We start from the raw sequence: 21,527 nt of genomic DNA on the forward strand, positions 1-21,527 counted from the left end.
TATTTTAAACAAGTCCCTGCGAATGCAAGAGAATGATACTCAGCTAATTAACAGGTTAAAGACTGAATTAGAGGGGGCAAGTAAAAATCAGGAAATGTTGAGAGCAGAATTGGATGTATGCCAAAAAGACTTGCAATTAAAATGCAGAGACTTTAATGCTCAGTTATCCAAAAGCAAGAAACAATTTGAGGATAGTGAGCAAGAATTGGTACACTTAAAAGCCTTAGTGGACCACATTAGACAGGATAGAGATGAGATTGTTTCAAAAATGCAGATTTTACAAAAAAGAAAATTTTGAAAAAGAAAGTGATCTCCAAGGTGCAGAGCAAGAAATGGTTAAAATGATTCAAGAAAAAGACAAGAGAAACAAAGAATTCAATGAATGCCAAATGCAAATGTGCGACATGCAGGAGGTAATAGATAAAATGAGTGATGAAAACAACTATCTGCAAAATGAAGCACGCAGGCTCCTTAAAAAGTGCAAAGACTTAGAACAACAAATGTGCATTCCCAGGTCCCAGGAAGGGGCGGCAGGGTACCACATTCAATGGAGTGGAGGTGAATTCTAGTTCTGCCCAAAGAGCTAGTGCTCCAGTGACTGGGCCGGTGACTGAACTTGGTTGCAGCGTCCTTGGGGGATTTGATACTCCTATTGGGGGCAGCCACCAATCCCATACACCTGAAACCAGGATTGAATCACAAAGTAGTGCAATTCCATGCATTGCAACAAGTAGCCCCATAAAAATAATGAAATCCATTAAAGCCCTGATCAAACCATTTAAAAAGGGAGGTGAATGCTGCATTGAGGATCACTTAGAAGCGGTTCATGACATTTTTAAAGCACTCCAGATACCTGAGGAACAGTACATACATTATATTCATTTAACTTTAGATGTCCCGACGGCCAGCATCATAAGGGGATTAAATGAACAGCAGAATATGACATGGGTGGAGTTTGAAAAAGAAATTAGGCGTCATTTTTCTCCTTTTCAGTCATTGCAGGAGGCAAAGAAAGTCGCTTACACAATCACTGCTGGGCCTAATACATCCCCTCGCCAATTTTTACAAGACTTAAAAAGAGCATTTTCTCGCTTTGATGTATCTTTTGACCCAAATTACAATGAGTTTAAAACTGCATACTTCTATGGGCTACAGAAAGACATCATATCCCAATTGGTCCGTGAATTTGACCGTGACATGTCCCTTGAATGGATTGTACATCAAAGCACAAAACTATATGAGATACTCTATTGTCAGGATAGAGAAAGTGATAAAATGAAAGATACTAGACCTAAATCTAAAGAACCCTCAGCCACAGTAATGGAAATCAGGTCAGCCAAAATGTCCCTTGAGTCTGCTCAAAGCCCAGGTAAAAATATTGTGACACCTGAACAAAGGGGTAATCAACAAAGATCGCCCTTTCCTAAACCAATGTTCCAATCACATGATCCTAGTAATAGGGAGAGCTACATCAGCCCTAGGTATTTAGGGGACAGACCCCGGGTAAGATATCGGCCTGAAATGTCAGGTATGAACAATAACCAGAGACAAAATCAAGATCAAAGAAATGATGGTCCCTACTAGACATTGGGGACACAGAGCAGATTTGATCCCAACACCATGATATATGGTAATCAGGATAGACCCCGATATGTGGATCGATTTACTGATAATGGAAATCAACATAGGGGCCAGTGCCCACAATCTGAGAGACAGGACATGAGGCAAAACATGAACTACAATCCACGTCAGTACAATGATTCCCCACCAGGGGACTATAATCAAAGGATGGGTGCACCCCGCTCCCCTCCACAAATGAATCAAGAGTTCAGAAACTATCCCAACAGACATCAATCACCTGAGAGGTATCAGAATAGATCTAATCGGGGGGGGGACCAATATCGACCTAGGCCACAGAAAGAGGATTCTAGAGAGATGGAAAGGTTCCAGTGCCTTGAGGCCCAAGTGAAAATGTTAGCTGAGCAAATAGGAAAGCTCTATACAGTGCAAAAACAACCATCTAAAGAGGGGGCTGATGGCCCTAGCAATGACCGGGGGGCTTCTGAGAAGTGACTAAGTACTTATGACACCTGCAGTGCCAAAAAGACAGATTGCCCTGATGTAATTTTGCATAATGACTCTGAGATGCCTAATGATTTAAAAGTGAAAGCACCAATAAATGAACATGTAACAGAAAATGCAAATACTTCTAAAAAAGAGATACGGTTTAACCTAGAACTAAATCAAACATTGAAGATTTGTGCAAATAAAAAAGAAACACCGGAAATTCCAAAAGAACAAAGAGACAGATTTAAGAAAAATGACTCATGCATGGGGAATACCAGTGAACAGGGAGTAAGTGGGGATGCTATAGCTCCTTCCCTGGGCAAGCAAAACAATGACCAAACACAGGCAGAAAAAGGAAATACTCAAAAGGAGGGTACAGGCCAATCACCTGAAGAATTCTTTGAGCCACATATTTTTGAAGAGGCTGAAAGGGCTGGTATCACACTAAATGATCACAAATGCACAAAATTAAACAATGACAAATTGCTGAATGATGTTGTTACACATGTTCAGTTGGAAGGTGGTAATGTGGTCCCTGATGTTACCCAGATGGATGGGCGAACAGTGGCCACACTCCAAAAAACCTCTGATCATGGAGAAATGAATAAAGTCTCTCGAGCAGAAATGGGTAAAAAGGAGGGAAAAACGTCTTTCCATTTACCAATGTGCTTAGCCAAAAGTGAAAAAGGGCTGAGAAAGGTGAGCCCTGAAATCAGTAAGAATTCACACTTCTTATGTGTATTAGAGGAAGTTGAGGACATATATTATGCACCCATCACTGTAGAAGAAAAATGCCAAACATTTGCTATGATTGACACTGGCGCACAGGCCACAATTATGTCCAAGGAGCTGGTAAAGAGTATCAATGAAGGGAGACCCCCACAGAATCAGATCACAGTGAAGGAAAATCAAGGTCCAGTGCATAACTTTAATGGGGAGGAGGTGCCCATCATAGGTGTAACTGAGGTTGACATAAAAATAGGAAACCACAGAATGAAACAAGAGGTATTGATCACATCTATTTGTGAAATTCCATTTCTGATGGGGACAGATTGCCTGAAAAGATTGTCTCCGCTCATAGATGGGGTGAATGGAGTGCTGTGGTCCTTAACCAAGAAACCATTGAGACCTAAGAAACTAAAATCACAAAACAGCAACATAAATGAATGTCACACCGTTGCCAAAACAAATGATGCTGTGGAGGTGTACCTCCAGAATAGTTGCATACCTAGTGTCACTGTTATTTTAATGTGTCAAGACAAAATGCAGAGCGAGAATGAGAGACTACCTGTACAAATATACTTGGACCCAAGGAAAAATTGGCAGACTGCCATAGATGAGCACACATTACGTTTTTATTTAAAAGAGAAAACAATCAAAGAGAATATTGCTCCTAAAACAGATTCAGAAAAACACATTACCACTCTTGCTGAAATACACATGGAAGATGAGCAACCATGGGTTCATGTTGGTATAAATGACTGTTTTAAAACAATAAAACCCACTTTAGCGCTTGAACAGGAGAGGAGCTTCATTAATGAGAAATTGTTGCAAAAAATAATGGAGAGGGAGGAAATCCCAAAATTTAGGATTAAAAACCAATATGTTTCTGGGTTGGACAGTCCAGACTTTGAAAACCGAATTGCAGGCAGATGCATGCTTAAAATTAGCATTGGGCAGAAAACAATTTACCATAATGTATGGATAGTGAGTGGAGCACAAAATGACTTTTACATGGGCAATGACATCATGCACAGAATGTGTATGGTGTTAGATTTCCTTAATCAAAAAATATGGTCACGCCTAAGTGGGCCGGCACCTGAATTTGAAGACAAAAGAAGGGCTTATCATTGTGCACTACTGGTTCATTATGCAATCGAATTACAAATGAGGAAAGATACTATTATTCCTGCATTCACAAAACAGTTTGCAATAACACCGAAATGCAAAAATGGACAGCAGATGAAAGACTCTGATGCATTTGTATGCCTGAATGAATCCATAAAACAGCAAGGCCTGGATTATGAATACATTCCATTGGTAGATATTGGTGAAGGATCTGTAAAAATTATGGTAAATAATAAAGGTTGTCAGGATATTCATTTAGAGGAAAACTCCCCATTAGGAATGGCCATACAAAAATCACATTATACGGCAGATTTAAATAACATGGTGATTGGAAATATCCCTGAAAAGTATGTAGATACCAAGGGTGAGTCGCCAGAACACCTGGACTCTCAGCCCAAAGGAATATTTAAAATTCATTCTGTGTATCCTTATGATTCAAATGAGACAGTGCGCTGCCATCAAGAGGATTGCATAATATTTAATTTTAATGAAAATGAAACAGAAAATCAGCCCATTGAAGTGGAAGCTGATATGCCAAAATATTTAAAAGTGGCAGCTTTACAAAAAGACACAGCCACACAGTTAGAGGAAAGCGCTGAAATTCCCTTACCAGAAGATTTTCCAGAATTTTCCAAAATGGTAGAAGAGCAGATCTCCTTAGCGGATGCGTGTGACAGCAATGAGGATAGAAACAATCTGAGGGAGATATTTATGGAGTTTAAGGATGTATTTGCAAAAGATGCTTATGATTGCGGTTTAACTGATTTACATGTGGCCACACTACCAGAAGGGTGTAGCAGAAGTCCAGTATTTGTACGCCAGTATAGACTACCGCTGGCATGTTTAGAATCATTAGCAGAGATTATAAAGAATTTGGAAGCTCAGGGAATCATCAGGCCCATTCATAGCACATCCAATACAACTATTTTAGGTGTGTTAAAGCCAAATGGTCAATGGCGGCTATGTGCAGACTTGAGGGAGTTAAATAAAAGAGTGCCAGTATCCAGATAGCCATTACTATTCATTGATCAGGGTTTAGCTCAGGTACATGGTTCAAAAGTGTTTACCACATTAGATCTCACCTCTGGATATTGGTGCGTGCCATTGGCAGAGGAGATACAGAATTTATTTTCCTTTACATTTGACAGGACTCAATACGCCTGGCTAAGAGCTCCGTTCGGGTACATCAATAGTGGGAGTGAATTTGGCATATTTTTGAGAAAGGCCATGCCAGATGCAGCGGAAAGAGGAACCATAGTTTATGTGGATGATGTCCTGATAAAAAATGAAAGCCTGAAAAGCCATTTTGATGAAATAAGACATGTGCTTGGCCAATTGCAGAAAGCAGGCGCCAAAGTGTCTTTACAAAAAGCACAATGGTGCAAGAAAAAAGTGAACTTTCTAGGCCATGAAGTGACTGAACATGGGCTAAATCCACAAAAGAAGAAAATAGAGACAAAAACTAAAGGACCCTAAAAATGTGAAAGAGGTAAAAAGTTTATTAGGGATGACAGGCTATAACAGAAAGTTAATTGAAAATTATGCTGAAATTACTCAACCATTGACTAAACTGCTTAAACTGAATACACCCTGGATATGGGAAAAAGAGCAGTCTGAGGCATTAGCTAAATTGAAGGAATGTCTTGTAAAGGCACCATGTTTAGCATATCCCATAAAGGGTAGGGATATCTTTGTAGAAATAGGGTTCTCTGAACATTGTATGTCAGCAGTGTTATCACAAAAACATGATGTGAATCACAAAACCATTGCATATGCAAGTAAAGCATTTTCCCAAGTTGAAATGAAATTCAATGAATGTGAAAAGGCCCTATTAACCACTGTGTGGGCGCTACAACATTTCCGCCCTTTTGTTCAGGGAGAAAAGGTGATTATTGAAACAAATCATCAACCTTTGCAGTTTTTAGAGAGTAAAAGAATTAGGTCAGGTAATCTAGTGCAGTCCAGATTCACTTCATGGACGCTGGCATTACAAGGTTTTCCTGTAGAAGTGAGATATGGACAAAATAAAAAGAGCCCAATTGCTCAAGGGTTAGCTGACTTACATGACTGTGCAGCTGAACAAGTATCAAACAAAATGGAAGTGGAACCTAGTTTGCAGGAATTTGAACAATCACCACACAAAGCTTTTGATGAAAAAACATGCAAGGATCTGCCAATTGTATATGTGGATGGTTGTGCTTTTCACATTGAAAATGACTGTAATAAACAATTAGTGTCAGGAATAGGGAATGTCTGGTTGAAATGTGAAGGCGTCCCCAGTGTAGGGATGAGGATTGGAGCTAGAAGCAGTCAAGTGGCGGAATTGGCGGCCATTTATAAAGCAATTGCTACTGCAGTTGATAATAAATTCAGTGAAATTGTCCTGGTGACTGATTCTGACTATGCACGAAATAGCTTTGTGGAGTATTTACCTAGCTGGAAAGCGAGAGGCATGGTTACATACAACAAAAAGCCACTTAAACATGGAAAGATGATACAAGCCATAGACAAATTGGTGTCAGAAAATGATTTGACAATATACTAGAGAAAAATGTGTGGACATTTAAAAACACCAGGAGAGGATAAGGAGGGAAATGATAAGGCAGCCCACCTGGCTAAAATTGGGGCTGTGATGGGAGAATTGCTACCTATTGATGATTTACTGGGTGAAATACAAATTGATGCAGTAACACGTTCTAAAGCACCAAAGGAGGTAGATCAACCAGTGGTGTAATGGGGCCATGACACGCCAGACCAAGATTTGATTGAGGCACAAAAGAATGATTGAATTTTGGGAATCTATTATAATCATTTGATAGATCCTGAACAAAACCCTTTAACAGAAAATGATTGTATGGGAAAAGAAGAGTTGAGAGTACTATTAAAGAATAAAAAACAAATTAGATTACATGATTAGAGAGTCCATAACAGGACAGATACAGTGGGTGGTACCCCTTTCATTCAGAGGGCTAATGCTACAACATGCACATGATGCAATAACTGCAGGCCACAGAGGTTCACAAAAAAACATTGGAAATACTAAAAGATTATGCTTACTGGCCACATATGTCCCAAGATGTGGAATTATATACTAGAGGGTGTCTAGCATGCGCCCAATTTAAACCTGCTTCACCAATGCATAGAGCCCCATTGATGAAAAGAGGCCTAACTCTCCCATGGTCAGATTTGCAAATAGACTATGTAGGCCCTTTAAAAAGGTCGAGCAGAGTACACCGTTACATTTTAAGTGTGATATGTTTGATGTCGAAGTGGATTGAATGTATTCCTGCACCAGATTGTAGTGCGCAAACAGCAGCCACATTGCTGGTGAACCATGTGTTCTCAAGGTTTGGGTTGCCACAAAGAATTGAGTCAGACAGAGGAAATCATTTCACAAGTACTCTAATGAGTAAGGTATGGCAAATACTGGGTGTGAAAAGGAAACTACATATCGCATATCGGGCAGCCTCTTCAGGTGGAGTTGAACGGAGCAATAGGTCTGTTGTGGATATTTTAAAGAAATTCGTGGCAGAAGCAGGTTCCAGCTGGGATTTACGTTTACCGTTGGTTTTGATGGCAATCAGATCAACTCCTGCCAAAGCAACAGGTGTTAGCCCCCATGAGGTCTTGACAGGTAGGAAAATGGTGTTACCAAAACACCTGTTATACAGAACACATGAGCAGACACTTGTGAGTGCATCCACAGTTCATGAGTACATTTATGAACTGAGGAAGCATTTGCAACATGCATTTGTTTTTGTGCAGAGAAATCTGGAAAGGGCCGCTGACAGTGCTAAGACATACTATGATAAAAGAACATCAGTGAGAGAATACAGTGTAGGGGATCAGGTGTACAAGTTTCATTTTGGAAAAAGTAAACAGAAAAATTCTAAATTTCTAGTAGCCTGGCAGGGGCCATTTCGAATTATAGATAAGATCTCTCCTGTAGTTTATAAAATTTTGAAGAATGAAGGTGAAACAGCGATAGAGCAGTTTGTCCATGTAAATCAGATCAAGCCATGCCATCCCAGACACGAGATCAGGCAGCTTGAGCATGTAGAAACAGAAAGCCCTGGGGCTACTGCCCACTGATGCACACAATACAACAGAAAGTCCTTTGAACACAAAAAGATAAAATAAATGGGTACAGTCAGGAGGCAGTGACAGAGAAGTTAAAAAGTTGATTGTGTAATGGCACATAAACACTGTAATATATGTAAATATATATAAAATGTAAAAAGAAATTATAATAAATAAATAAATAGATACAAAATATATAATGGAGGCTTATGGGATTGGTATGCAGAATGAAAATGTATTAAACATGAATGTTGTTTTATGTATGCTTGTTCTCTATAACCTGTGTTTAATTTCAGAAAAAAAAAAAAGTTTTATTTTTCGCAAAACAGTGAAGTTAGTATTGTGCTATATACTTAATCTGTTTCTTTTCTATTTTGGTTTAGAAAATTAACCATTTATACCGGAGGTCACGGGAGACGATGGAGCCCTGGAGTCCCCTGGATGAAGACCAAAAGATGCCTGCCTCCGGGTGGAGGTGAAGACAAAATAGCCGGAATGCCAAAGAAAAGATGACTTCTATAGAGAAGGATCCAAGAGTACCAAGATGAAAGAGTACCCGAATGAACCAAAAGAGGCAGACAAGTGTCCTGACATATGGAGTTCCACGTATTTATTATTTTAATTAATTGTTTTAATCTGTTATGTTAATTAGTTGTTTTAGTTAGTTGTTTTATTTTATTATTTTCAATTGACTTCAAGTATACAATTGAAACACTGGACTGGACACTTCCATTGGGAAGGCAAATGTAGAACATTTTATAAGAATTGATGAATTCAGATGAATTTTAATATTATATTGATTTAACAGTGACTTTCAATTTTCATCTTCACAACAAGAATGTTAATTGTATTAGATTGTTACATTTTGAAAGAAGAAAAGGAGCAAGTTGGATTTATTCCTACTGTGGCTCTGATTAGCCAAATTTTCAAAAAAAGGAGGGTATATGTAGGATTGTTTAGCGTGTTTTGGGAGCACAGAGTACAGCACCACTACACAGGATCAATGTATAGCATGTTCTTTTTGAAGTGCAGCGCCACTCCCTGGGTTTGGTGCATTGCTATGATGCAATTGCTTCAAGCTATGTGTTGCCAGTGTAACATGGACATATAAGTGAGGGCAGGTTATTCAGTCAAAAACGATTTCTACATATAAAAAGCAAATCATTTTTTGTCACAGTTAAAAGCACACATTTGTACATTCAAAATGCGCACTATTTTTCACCTGAAATGCCTATGTTGCAAGAGACACATTTGAAAATTAATAAACTAACCTTATTAACAACTAACCTGATCATAACCCACTAATAATAATGTGTTCTTCAGTGCAACATGAATGGAAAATGACAGGCTCTGAAAGTCATTATTTAAATGCACATTCAGTTTTTTTTTCTTTTTGCTCTGCTGTTCTGTCCACAGTAACTGCAGGAAGCAAAGACCTCGAATAAAGTAGGAAATCAGTTTGGTTACAGTTGCAACTGTATAAGCCAAGCCATTGTGTGCAGAGGGTGGTTAGGGCATGATAGAATTTTATTGGTTAGGATCCTTTGGTAGGAGGTAACCAGAGTTTTCTTGTATAATCTCGAGGAAGGAGCTAGGGAGAGACATCTTGACACAGCTGGGAGAAGGACTGAGTTGATAGCTGGGGATGCCTGATTCATAAAGCAGATTCAACTTGGTGGCAGAGACTGGGATTTCCAGTCAACAAGTCCCAGTTTGAGTGACAGCAGATGCTTGTCCTTGCTGGGTGAACCCCTCCAGAAGGTGACCAGCCAAAGAAGTTACATACTGAATAAGCCTGGTAATTATCTCGCTGAGGTGTGGGGGCTGAGTGTGTACGAAAATATTCAGTCAGTGTAGGAAAGGAGATTCCTGTGCTTTACCCACGTGTTTAATGTTGCAAATTGAATTCTTGTTCTCCGCCACTCTCTTCTCAGTGTATCACAAATAATGCTGTTACTGTGCTATTTCATTTATTTCTGTAAGGAGTGAGATTGTGTTTAAATGCAACTTTTATAATACACAAAAATATCTGAAAGCAGACGGGTGGTGTGTTTTATATTTACCAATACAGTGCTGATGATGTGGGGAGATGTTTAGACAGTGCAATTGTCATTTTTAAGGTAGCTAAAAATAAGCTTTGGCTGCAGCTGTGTGCACAATGTCATTCAGTATGAGCAATTATAACTAACTGTGTGTGTTATAGCCATTTGCTGAAGGTACATGATTCAGCAAAAATAGAGACCCGGGACATAGTTCACTACCGTATATAAGTTAGTGAAAAATACCACATGATAGCTGGCTGCCGTAGATAAAACAGCGAGAAATTGCCCATTGTGGCTCACTAAAAATGAAAATGTGGTGTTCCTGAAATGCAAGCCTGAGGTCTCTAGTGATTACACGAAACATCTAAACAAAAATAAGGGGTTCTGGATATTGTGGCCACAAATAAACCAAAGGAATTATGCTCACCACCATACCAACCAACCACGCAAACCAACCACGCATACCAACCGCGCATACCATCTAAATAGGTCTGTGTGCTGAAATAATGCATATCCACTGTGTTATTGTTTTACATGGCCCAATCTGAATGTAGGGAGTGATTGTTACTAAATTATTATTTTTGGCGGTAAGAAAATACTGCCAGGCCCCAAATCTACACAAAATACCCAACAGCCCCCAGGACATTCACAAAATGTCTGGCACAAATAGTGGCATACCTGAAAAGGCAGCATTACCACATGTACCCCTACCTTGACAAATGGCTGGTGAGTAGAGCCACATTCGACGCAGCATGGGAGTCTCTGACACAGAGAGTGTAGATATTGACACGTCTAGGATTCATAATAAACTACAATAAGTCGTGTACATGCCCTTCCAGGCAACTGGTCTTATTGGTAGCAGCATTTTCCACTATGGCAGCGCTAGTGCCACCATCACAAGAGAATGCCCGAACGACCGGGGGATAGCGACCATAAACCAGGGATGTGGGTTTCCGTCAGAAAGTGTATGCAATTGCTGGGGACAATGTCATCATGCATACCCCTAATTCCATACTGCAGGCTGCACATGAGACCGCTAGAATGGACAGTGACAGGTAGAAGGAGCCTGGGATGACAAAGTCCAGGTCACAACACAATTAGTCCAGCGTTGGAAATTGTTGACGATGCCTCACAACATAAAAAGGGAATGCCGTTACAGGAAATACCACATAAAATAAACCTAGTTATGGATGTATCCCTATCAGTATATGGAGGCCATGCCAACCAGCTATGTGTAAAAGGGCAATGGACAAGAGAGGAATCAAGCCTTCACATCAATGTCCTCAAGTTAAAAGCTGTAGGTCGGGAACTACATCCATTCCTGGCCGTACTGCATGGAACAATGGTGAGAATACTAACAGACAATACAACCACCATTTACTATAGAAAAAAACAAGGGATTACCCATTCCAGGATGCTGTCACAGGAGGCACAGCAACTGTGGCACTGGGCAACCAGCAACCACATCTACCTACAAGCGTTTCACCTGCCAGGAGTGCAAAACACAATCGCAAATGGCCTCAACAGAGGAAACAGACAATGCCACAAGTGCATTGACAGCTGACAGCCCAAAAAAGGTGTTCAAACGATGGATAGATCTGTTTGTGAAGCAACAAAACACAAAGTGTGTGTACTTTGCCAGGAGATGCCTGGGTGATGCCTTTGCACTGTTGTATAAAGGCCTTATGCGTTTACCCCATTCCCGGTGATCGCAGGGTTGTCCAAATGATAAGGTTGTACCCCTCTCACCTCATCCTCATTGCTCTAGTGTGGCCACGCCAACCGTTGCACTTGGACCTACTGCACATGTTGGAAGAGCACCCAATTCCACTAGGGGCCGCTACAAACCTACTTTCAGAGAATAAGGAACAACTACTTCACCACAACCCGGGGTCACACAAATGTATGGCGTGGCTCCTGACTTCACGGAATTCGGATATTTAGAGGTGTCAGACAAATGCAGGAAGATCCTGCAGGCGGCTAGAGCGTTATCTACCAACAGGTTCTGCAAGCACAAATGGATGCAGTGTTAGGGAGAATTTTCATTTCTTGTGCCAATTCCCCTCAACCTGAGAGACCCCCAGCACCTTTGCTGGACTTCGGGAATTTGTTAATTTATTCCCCCTCACCTCTGTCATATTGGAAGAACAACAAAAAGGTACTGTGCATGACACCTGGTATTGTCCCTATACTGCATCAAAGATATGAAAGACGTCATGCGCTCAGACAACCACATCAAATGCAACCTCGCACTGATGTGGTAGAAGGATGCCTGCAGACACCACTGAACATATAAGAGTTATAAGTGAAATCTGACAAGTGTAAAGTGATGTCCTGAAGAAAAGACATGAGGAGACATTGAAATGATGTGTGAATACTTAAAGAATAAAGATGTGAATGAAGTAACAAAGTAACTGAACATGCAAATACGGAGAAATCATATACACTGAGAAGATAAGTGAGAAGAGATGCAGTAGATGTATATACGCAGAAACGCAAGGCAGATGAGATATATAGAAGCTTTCTGCAGTAGAAAATATAACACAGGTAAAGCGGTGACGATGAAAAGATGGACATCGGTCGCGTACACTAGTAAGCTAATAAGCCCTAGGTGAGAGACCAAGGAACAAAGAATGTATGTTTGGCTTAGGATCAAGGATGCCACAACAAGATGCAACAGAAGGTGCAAGAGGAGTCGAAGAGGATAAGCTACATATGCACTACATATTTCTCTAAGATTAAGTAAAGGAGTGAACACTTTCAAGTGCCAAGCATTGATCAATCAAAGGTGCAGAAAGAATATACAAGATGGAGCACCCAAGTCTCCTGAGGCCAAGAGGCGTAATAGCACCCAGTATAATTGAATCAAATAGCACTAAATAAAAGGTCAGAATGGACAAAATTGTGGTCTCCTCACACGTGGTGCAAAACTGGAAAACAAGGCCTATTCATTAAGCTCCAGACGAATATAACAATGTACCTTCACTCCCTTAAAAGTCCAGAGGAAGAAAACAGTCAGCAATGTCAACTTCAAAGAAGAAGCCTTGGCTTAAGGCCTTACTGATGACAGATGGTAGGCTAATTGGCCAAGTGGGCAGTGGTCTGATGTTGTTCCCCGCACCTGGGTTTCATTTTGCGTATGTGCTGCTAACCAGCCGAAGGTCCAAGCAATCATGAGGGCCTATGTAGTGATAAACCAAACATTGTTGCAGAAGCCAATCCGCTGCTGTTATTCTGCTATTAATCCATATTATACGTAGGTAGAGGTAGTTCAAGGCATGCCTAGCAGATAAGGGGCAGCCAATTGTGTTACTAACACCTAAACTAAGTATAGATATATGTGTACCCCTAACCAATCCCTCCTTTCAATAGGTTTTTACTGTTTGCCATGAAGGATGACGTCATAGCTGACGTACATCGAGGTATAAAGCTTTTGCGTATTTGAAAAGTATTTGAGAGTGAGTGAGCTGTAATATGTTTGATCACCAGGTTTCCCTACTTTATTTAGTTGATAATAAAGTAGAATTTTTCCATATTCTTTGCGTCTGTACGATTATTTGGGTCTGAGATCGTTTAGTGGTAATTCAATCTGGCACTTGGAGCACTCCAGTCTCCCGGACCCAAACCCAGACTTGCATTTTTAACGTCTTCCACCATTAGCCAGAAGATCGCAGTTTCCTGTCAGAATGAAGAAAAACACATGTGTGAAAACAAAACAGTCGGCAGGTGCCCCTTTGAAGAAATTCCTGTCCAATCCCCGCAGGCGCCCTTTGGACTGAAGGCAAACTGGTCAATTGGGGAAGAGTCGATATCGAGGGACTCGAGCTGAGCAACAGATGTAAGTAGAGCATCGAAAGTGGTAAATAAAGGGAACGGATTGTACTGTAAGTGTAAATATATATATAGTAACAGGATTTGTTTTGAGAGAAAGAGAGAGATACCTGAATCTCTAGTCCCAAGGGGACAGAAGGGCACGCATTAAACTCCCAGAGGGGGTATTTTTTAGAGATTCCTGAGACAAGGCCGAGATGAAGAATGTGTGTCACGCTCCAAAATGGGGTAAACCGAGATGAGATACCTTTACTAGAGAAAGTAGGAGAAGACGATCGTAGAAAATTAAAGTGCACATTATTTTGGGGTTATAAATATGCCTGCATAAAACTTTTGATTTGTTTAAACTAAGAGACATAAAAAGATAGTAATAATCTAGCTGGTTATCACACTCTAAAATCAAATGATTGACATCAATCAGAGGAGGATAAAGGGTGAAATAAGACTCTTAGAGTGTCAATAATAGAATAGCAAGACAGCAAGAAGGGATAGGACTATAAACAAAGGAATAAAGGGAACATTGTTGTATAGGATTTAAAATGTGTTAAAAAAGTGTTTTTTGCGTCATGGGCAGAGAATGATGGTGCTTGCCTGAATTGATTGTTGTGGTATAATCGATTAAAATAATAACTAATTAAAAGAACCAGTAAGTAGTGACAGTTAAAAACGACTTGTCATTTTGGGGGACACTCCCCAGCTACACTTATGCAAAACATTCCTGAGAGACACACCCAAGATCAGGAAGTACCATGCCAAGTGGGTAAAAGGCACGGCTGACAAAATGACCAGAAGAAGGTTTGCTATCAAGAACAATATTACAACACATGACAACATACTTACATGCTGCATATACAGGGAAGAAGTTACAGAAAAGATAAGCCATTTCAGAACTATGGAAAATGGATCAGAGCAAGGAAGAACATCTACCTGAAAAAGGGTGGATGTTTAATCAACATAAAGGGGAGGACACAACTCCCTCGGCTCCTCTATCTTCTTCTGAAAACAAGAGTATAAACACTGAGAAACAGGGATTTTATCCTTTAAGGCAGTTAAAAACACTGGCGGGGTATGTTAATTCTACATACGCGTCCCCGCTTATAATAGTGAGGACAATATGGAAGAGAGGAAGATTAAAGAACATAAATATATGTCAGCAAGCAATGACTATAAAGAGTGCGATGAAAGAAGGGACAGAAAGATAGAGATAGAAGTAGAAGCTTAGAGACAAAAAGAAGGGAACAACAAAGCCAAAAACATAACAATAGTGCAGAATGAGGGGCTGGAAGGACAAATATTACTCAATGTAGAAGGAAAGGGCATTGATGATGTTAGAGAAAGAGAAGAAAGAGAGGAATAGGAAAAGAAGGAAAGGGAATGAGAAAGGGCATACAAAGAGGAGAAGGAAAAAGAGTGGAAACAAAAGAAAGAATGAAAAAGGTATGAGGAACAAAAGAAAGATAAAGAGAGGATAGAAGAGAAGAAATGTGACAAAATAGAAACACAGATTAAAAGAACGTAGGTTGCAAAGAAAGCAAGAGGAAGATGAGAAAAGGGAGATCAGAAGAAGGAAAGAAGAAATGAAAAGGAGTAGGGGACAAAGGGAGGACATAATAGATCACATTGTTAATAGATGTATAGTGCCAATTGAAGCACAAGAACGATCGGAAGAAGAGGGTCACAACAGCCTCACAGGGGGCTACAAGGAATACAGAGAATACAGACATGGGTTGATGAGCATGGGGTAGAAGGTATAGGGAAAAGGATTGGGGATTTATATAGGCAAATGAGGGAGAAAGATGGTTACAAAACCAAAGGGAGTATCGAAGGATCTCCACCAAAGGAAACAGAAGAAAGATTGGATGACATAATGATGGACAAGCAAAGGACACTGTCCTTAAGTTGACTAGATCTTGATGACGAGTAAAAGGATGCCAGCCATACAAGCTGGGGTATAATGATGTCAAATGAAGAAAGGGAAGAAAACAAAAGAGCGCAACACCAAAGGCATATGCAGTTGTTCAACAGATCCAAACATAGAAAGAGGGGGAAAGTTGTCAGATTTAGAAGACACAAAAGAAAAAACACCAGAACCGACACCATATTCTGAACGACCCCAAGCACAGCAGTGCAGCACAGGGGCTATATCCTGCCTTATGTAAGTAGATTAAGGTCATTGCCAGGATGGAGACAAACGAATTAAGACAAGAAGTGTAGGTTGGTACGATTATGGACAAGGATTTACACAATTCCCATTATTAGAGAAAGGAGGAGGACAACCACAATATATACTGTGGCCGCAAATGGACAAAGATCATTTGAAATGGAAATTAGCTAGTTTGATTGCAGGTGTGGGAAAATGGATTTGTGAGTTAGAAAGAATGACAGCAGGAATTACATTAGCAGTGGGTGACATAAAAGGCCTGCTAGCAGCTATCATAGGGGAGAGAGCTGATGACATTTGGAGATGAGCAGGATATGTGAGTGTGACAGCGCAAAACACGACACACGATGGAGCATGGAGGGCCCTTAGAGTACAATATCCTTACACATCAGACATGGGTGCGATTATGACAAGGAAAATGGGTGAGGACAAAGATCCTGTTGAATTTTCAGGAGATTCAAGAACATTGGTGTCTTGAGACAAGGGTACCGTGGGATAAGACGGAAGCATTATTCTATCATATTTTGTATCAGGGACTGCCCCATCAAGTGCAATGGCATAAGAAGAAACAGGTAGGGATGGTAGCGAAGCCATGACCAGAAATACAGTTCACTATCGTACATCATTATCGATTACTACAAGAGAAGAATAAGAAGAAAGCTGAGAATAGAAAGCAAGAGCCAGCAAAGTTAGTTCAAAAACAATTGTCAAAATTTGCCACAGACGGAGTAGTGTTAACAAGTGGTGCAGGTGTGGCAACACAAGAGTTACAGCCAGCGCAGCCAAGCAATGTAGGGTACCCTATAAATCAAGGTGAGTACAATTTTTGGCCATGAGGTAGAGGGAATGGACTAAGAGGAAGAGGGGAATTCAAAAACCTCAAGAGGGAGGAGGATTTAATGCAGGACAGCCGCAACAATGCTGGAATTGTGGGAGAATAGGACATATGGCAGAAGTAGAGGGGGCATGCAGAAGAACTGGTAAGATCCAAGAGGGGGAAGGGCTATTTTCCACATTATGATACAGAACCACATGAGTATTATGCAACAGATCACACGCAGAATCAGACACAAATAAAGCAAGTGCAGCAAGTTCCATTGCAATCTGTGAGGAAGGCATTGTATCAAGCAGTATTTATTTTATTTATTGTTTGCTTGTAAGGCACTTATACAGTAAGTAAAATACTGTTTCAAAGCGCCCACAGTGCGAAACAAGGGAGTGAACAAGGGAGTGAAACACATTTCAAAACACACTGTTTAAGAGCAGTGGGAGGATAAAAGGAATAGGGACAAACCTTGTGACAATGCCTTGTGAGTATTCAAAATGTGTAAGTACAGTAAGAAAGACAGCAGAGGGGGTAAGTGCTGGGGAGTCCGAGCTCATGTGTCAGCCACAAATAAAGTGTTAGGATTGTTGAGTGCTACACAGCCTGGAGTTAGGTGTAAGTGGGAACCTCCAGGGTGGAGGATGTGCCAATACAAGTGCTGAGGGTAGACAGGAGCTGGGCCGATTGGATGTGGGAGGTCAGGGACCCCGAGGATGCATAAGGGCCCCGGACACCAATCATAGCAAATGTGGGATTATCAGAGGAGAGAAGAAGGGAAGGAGGAGGTAAAGAAGAAAGTCTTAAGGAGCTTCCAGAATTTAAGAAAGTCCTGCTCAAGGCACAGAGGAAAGCGGAGGCTGTTCCATACGAGGGCGCCAGCTGAGGAAAGCAAACAACCACCTACCTTCTGTTTACACACAAAGAGTTGGTGCCAGAGGAAGGAAAGCTCTAGAGGGAGAGTATTTAGTAAAATGAAGTTGAAGATAGTGTGGTCCCCGGGCCCAGACAGCCTTGCAACCGGGAGTCAGTGAAGACTTTTTAGGCGAGAGAGATGCAGTCCCTGGGCTTAAGACCAAGGATAAGTCTTGCTGCCCTATTCTGGATTAGCTGGAGGGTTTCCAGAGTGGAAGATGGTAGAATCTGGAGGAGGCTATTGCAATAGTCAAGCCTAGAGAGAACCAGGGCTCGGGTAATATTGAGCCCCTGGGGGAAAGTGAGAAAAGGGAGAATTCCTTTGAGAAAGAAGACCTGAAAGTGGGACTTCTTGGCAATGTCTTGAGTGTGAGGGAGGAAGGAGAGAGAGAAATTGACGATGACTACAAGGTTTTTGGCTTCGGAAGAAGGAGCAGGAGTAGAGCCCACGGAGGAAGGCCAGAGTGAAGGGAAGCAGGAGGGAGCAGGGATCCTGATGGGAAGGATCTCAGTTTCACAGGCATGAGGCAGAGATCGTTGGTGGTGCACCAGGACTGGATGGCAGATAGGCAGTCAGGGACGATGGGGGGTGAAAGAGGGTAAGCACTATGTTTGAAAAAGAGCTGTGTGTCGTCTGCGTAACACTGGAAGTTGGAGGAGAAAGAGGAAATGAGTCGTGCAAGCATAGCAAGGTAGATGTTAAAGTGCCAAGGGGAGAAGATAGAACCCTGGGGCACACCACAGGTGGAGAAGAAAGTAGGAGAGTGGAAGGTGCCCAGGATGGCTTGGGAAAGGTGGTCAGTAACCAAGGATGTCAGCCAGTCCAATGCCCATTCCGAGATACCAAGGGTATCATGCAGCCTTTCTGTGAGGATGGAATGGTTGACTTTGTCAAAGGCAGAGGAGAGATAGAGAATGATGAGGACAGCTGGGGAGTTGGAGTCCATAGATGCGAGCAGTTCTTCACAGAAGAGCAGTTTCCACGCCTCTGGATGCTCGGAATCCAGGTTGATGGTCGTAGAGACCACTAACAAGATTGGTGTGTGAGTTGAGTTGGGACAATTCCAGGTTCTCCAGCAGCATCCCCAGGAAGGGGCTGATGGAAACAGGGTGAGACTTGGCAGGGCAGGTAGGGTCTGCTGAAGGTTTTTTTTCAGGAGTGGGTGCACAAAGGAGTGTTTAAGGGAGGAGGGGAAAGATTCAGTGTCAAAAAGGTGATTGCAGAAATCAGCGAGTGCAGGGGCAAGAGAGACAATGTTATCCTTGATGGTCCCGGATGAGCAAGGGGAACTCTGTTTGGAAGAGACCTTCAAGGAGCGGACAACTCTGGTAAATTCTTCAGGTGTGACAGAGAAGGAGGAGGGTGGGGGCCAAGGGAGGTAATGGGGTGTGGGATGGCTTGTGAGGGTGTGTAGCAAGGGTGATCAGGATGTTTTGAGTTTTGGTAATGAAGTGTGTGGCCAGTGCATTGCAGAGGGCCTGGGAAGGAGAAGGGGAGGAGGAGACTGGGGGAGGATTGGCTAGTACCCTGCAGATCTTGAAAAGTTCAGTTGTGTTGTTGGATGCACCTGTGCCTGTATGTGGGCTCTTTTCTTGCCACGGATGGAGAGTCTGCATTGATATTGGAGCAGGCAGCAGGCCAGTTTTTCAGAGGATGAGCCTAAGGTTTGCCACTTCCATTCTGCCACCCTGCACTTTCGTTTCAGGGCCGCAAGTTCGGAATCGTACTAGGTGTTACACTTAGAGGCAGGTTTCAGGTGGATCCTCATGACTGGGGCAAGAATGTCAGGAGTATTGGTGATGGAAAGGTGAAGGTTGCTGAGGGCAGAGTCAGAGGTAGAATCAGAGGTGGGGGTTGAGGGAGGATGAAGGTGGAAGCAAAGGCAGCAGCTGACATTATTTTTTTTATTTCAAACCGTTGTTTATAGTTTGATTAACAAACTTTTACAACATTTCATTTACATTCAACATTCCTCATTTTAAACACATAGATACAATATACTTTTCAAAGAAAAAAATATATTGTTTTCCATTATATATATCCACATTTCATCGGTATAAAATATTTTCACCTGAAAACATACAATTTTAAAACCAAAAAAATGACAAAAAGGAAAACACCCTAAGCCTTAATTTGTCCAATCAGAAAGCAATAATCAATATGCTGCAAGATATTTCGAATACAACTCCAAGATCATTTTTCTCTTTTTTTTTTGTTTATGTCAAATGCCAATTAGCAACTATCCACAACTCCAAATTGCATTAATTCTAAAGGAAACACAGACAGGGCCATACTGAATGCTGACACTTGTTTCATCTGTCGGATGTTAGCGAACATGGTTGGCGGGGCTTTGGGGCGGGGGGGCTGCCAGAGAGCCAAAGAGAGCCAAGTGGGAGGAGAGGAGAGAATGGTCTGAACAGGAGAGAGGGGAGATTAGTGGGGGAGAGAGAGAGAGGCCAGAGTGTATGAGGGTGTCCAGAGTGTGTCCAGCTGAGTGGGTTGGCCCAGAATGGAGAATGGAGATGGAAAGCAAGGTGCAGAGGTCATTGAAGAGAATGGATGCAGAGGAATCCAGTTGGATGTTGAAATCACCCAGGAGGAGAAGGTTGGAGGTGGATGAAAGTAAGGAAGAGCAGAAATCAGCCCATTCAGGGAGGAACGGGGTAGTGGCACCTGGAGGCCGGTAAATGGTAGCAATGATCAGGATGGAGATGGGAAGAGATGACCAACTTGCAAACCAGGCTTTAAAAGTAAGAGTAGAGCAGGGTGGGTAAGATGGAAGGAGGAACCCATTCAGGGAAGATTAAGGCAACCCCCACCCCGCCAATGCCATGAGGTTGAGAACTGGAGATGATCTTGAAGCAGTCAGGGAGGAGGGAGTCAAAAGCAGTGACTGAGCTGCCAATGAACCATGTCTCCCTAAGAGCGAGAATGTCGAAGTCAATGTCTTCAAGAAGGAGGAAGATGTCAGTGGAGTGCTTGTTGGCTGAGTGGGCATTAAGAGTCGCCAGGTGGGGGAGATCTGTGCTTTGAAGGTTTTCTGAGGTGATTTACAGGGGCGTGGTACACCAGTCAGAGCAGGGAGAGAGGGAGTAGAAGGGGCTTTCTTATCTCAAATAATCATCACTACAGCTACCAGAATCCTTTGAGTCTAATCAGTAACACCTGTTAAAGAAACACAGCCACCCTGAGGATTATTTGAGATAAGAAAACGCTTGGAGGAGAACAACTACAGACAACAGAACTGCAGCTGATGGGATCTAACCCTGTTAATACTGAGCAACTGAATTGCAGAAGAAGGGATATAACCCTGTTAATACTTGTTCATCTTTGGGATTTGCAGCAGATAGGATTTAGCCCTGGTGAATACTTGTCCATTTTGGGATTTAACCCAGATATATATTTTTTGCAACAGATTTAATTGACCAAGACCTGGAGTGTGCGCCTCGCCCTCCTACAGTTTTTCGCTAGGTGCTAGATTGGTTGTTGTAAAAGGGGATACCATGTCTCACCATTGGGAGCTTCTCCCCCAATCCCAGAGGACCCCCTATCCTGGTGATCCTCCCTCGCTTCTCCATCCCCAGAGTCGGGATCCAAAATTGATAGCCTTTACTAGCTACCTGAGTACTGCATCCCGGGGACTAGGTTGTGAAACATCCCTCTGGTTTTTCACAAATCACAATCACCACAAGGGCAACCACAGCAAGCCCCTATGAAAACACAACTAGTGCAGGCTCAGCAAGCACAGACACAACAAGC

The 21,527-nt window shown here is 41.8% G+C and overlaps 1 long non-coding RNA gene across 1 annotated transcript in view; it reads left to right on the forward strand.

Moving 5' to 3' along the window:
- LOC138453377 (uncharacterized) overlaps positions 1-10,021 on the forward strand; it is a 49,150-nt gene extending 39,129 nt beyond the window's left edge. The window contains exon 2 of the long non-coding RNA XR_011260407.1: positions 8,379-10,021. This is a non-coding gene — a long non-coding RNA (uncharacterized lncRNA). The remainder of the gene's footprint in view (positions 1-8,378) is intronic.
- The last annotated feature ends 11,506 nt before the right edge of the window (positions 10,022-21,527 follow it).

Source organism: Ambystoma mexicanum, chromosome 4p, assembly GCF_040938575.1.
Source record: "Ambystoma mexicanum isolate Mex_15411 chromosome 4p, UKY_AmexF1_1, whole genome shotgun sequence".
NCBI classification, from domain to species: domain Eukaryota; kingdom Metazoa; phylum Chordata; class Amphibia; order Caudata; family Ambystomatidae; genus Ambystoma; species Ambystoma mexicanum.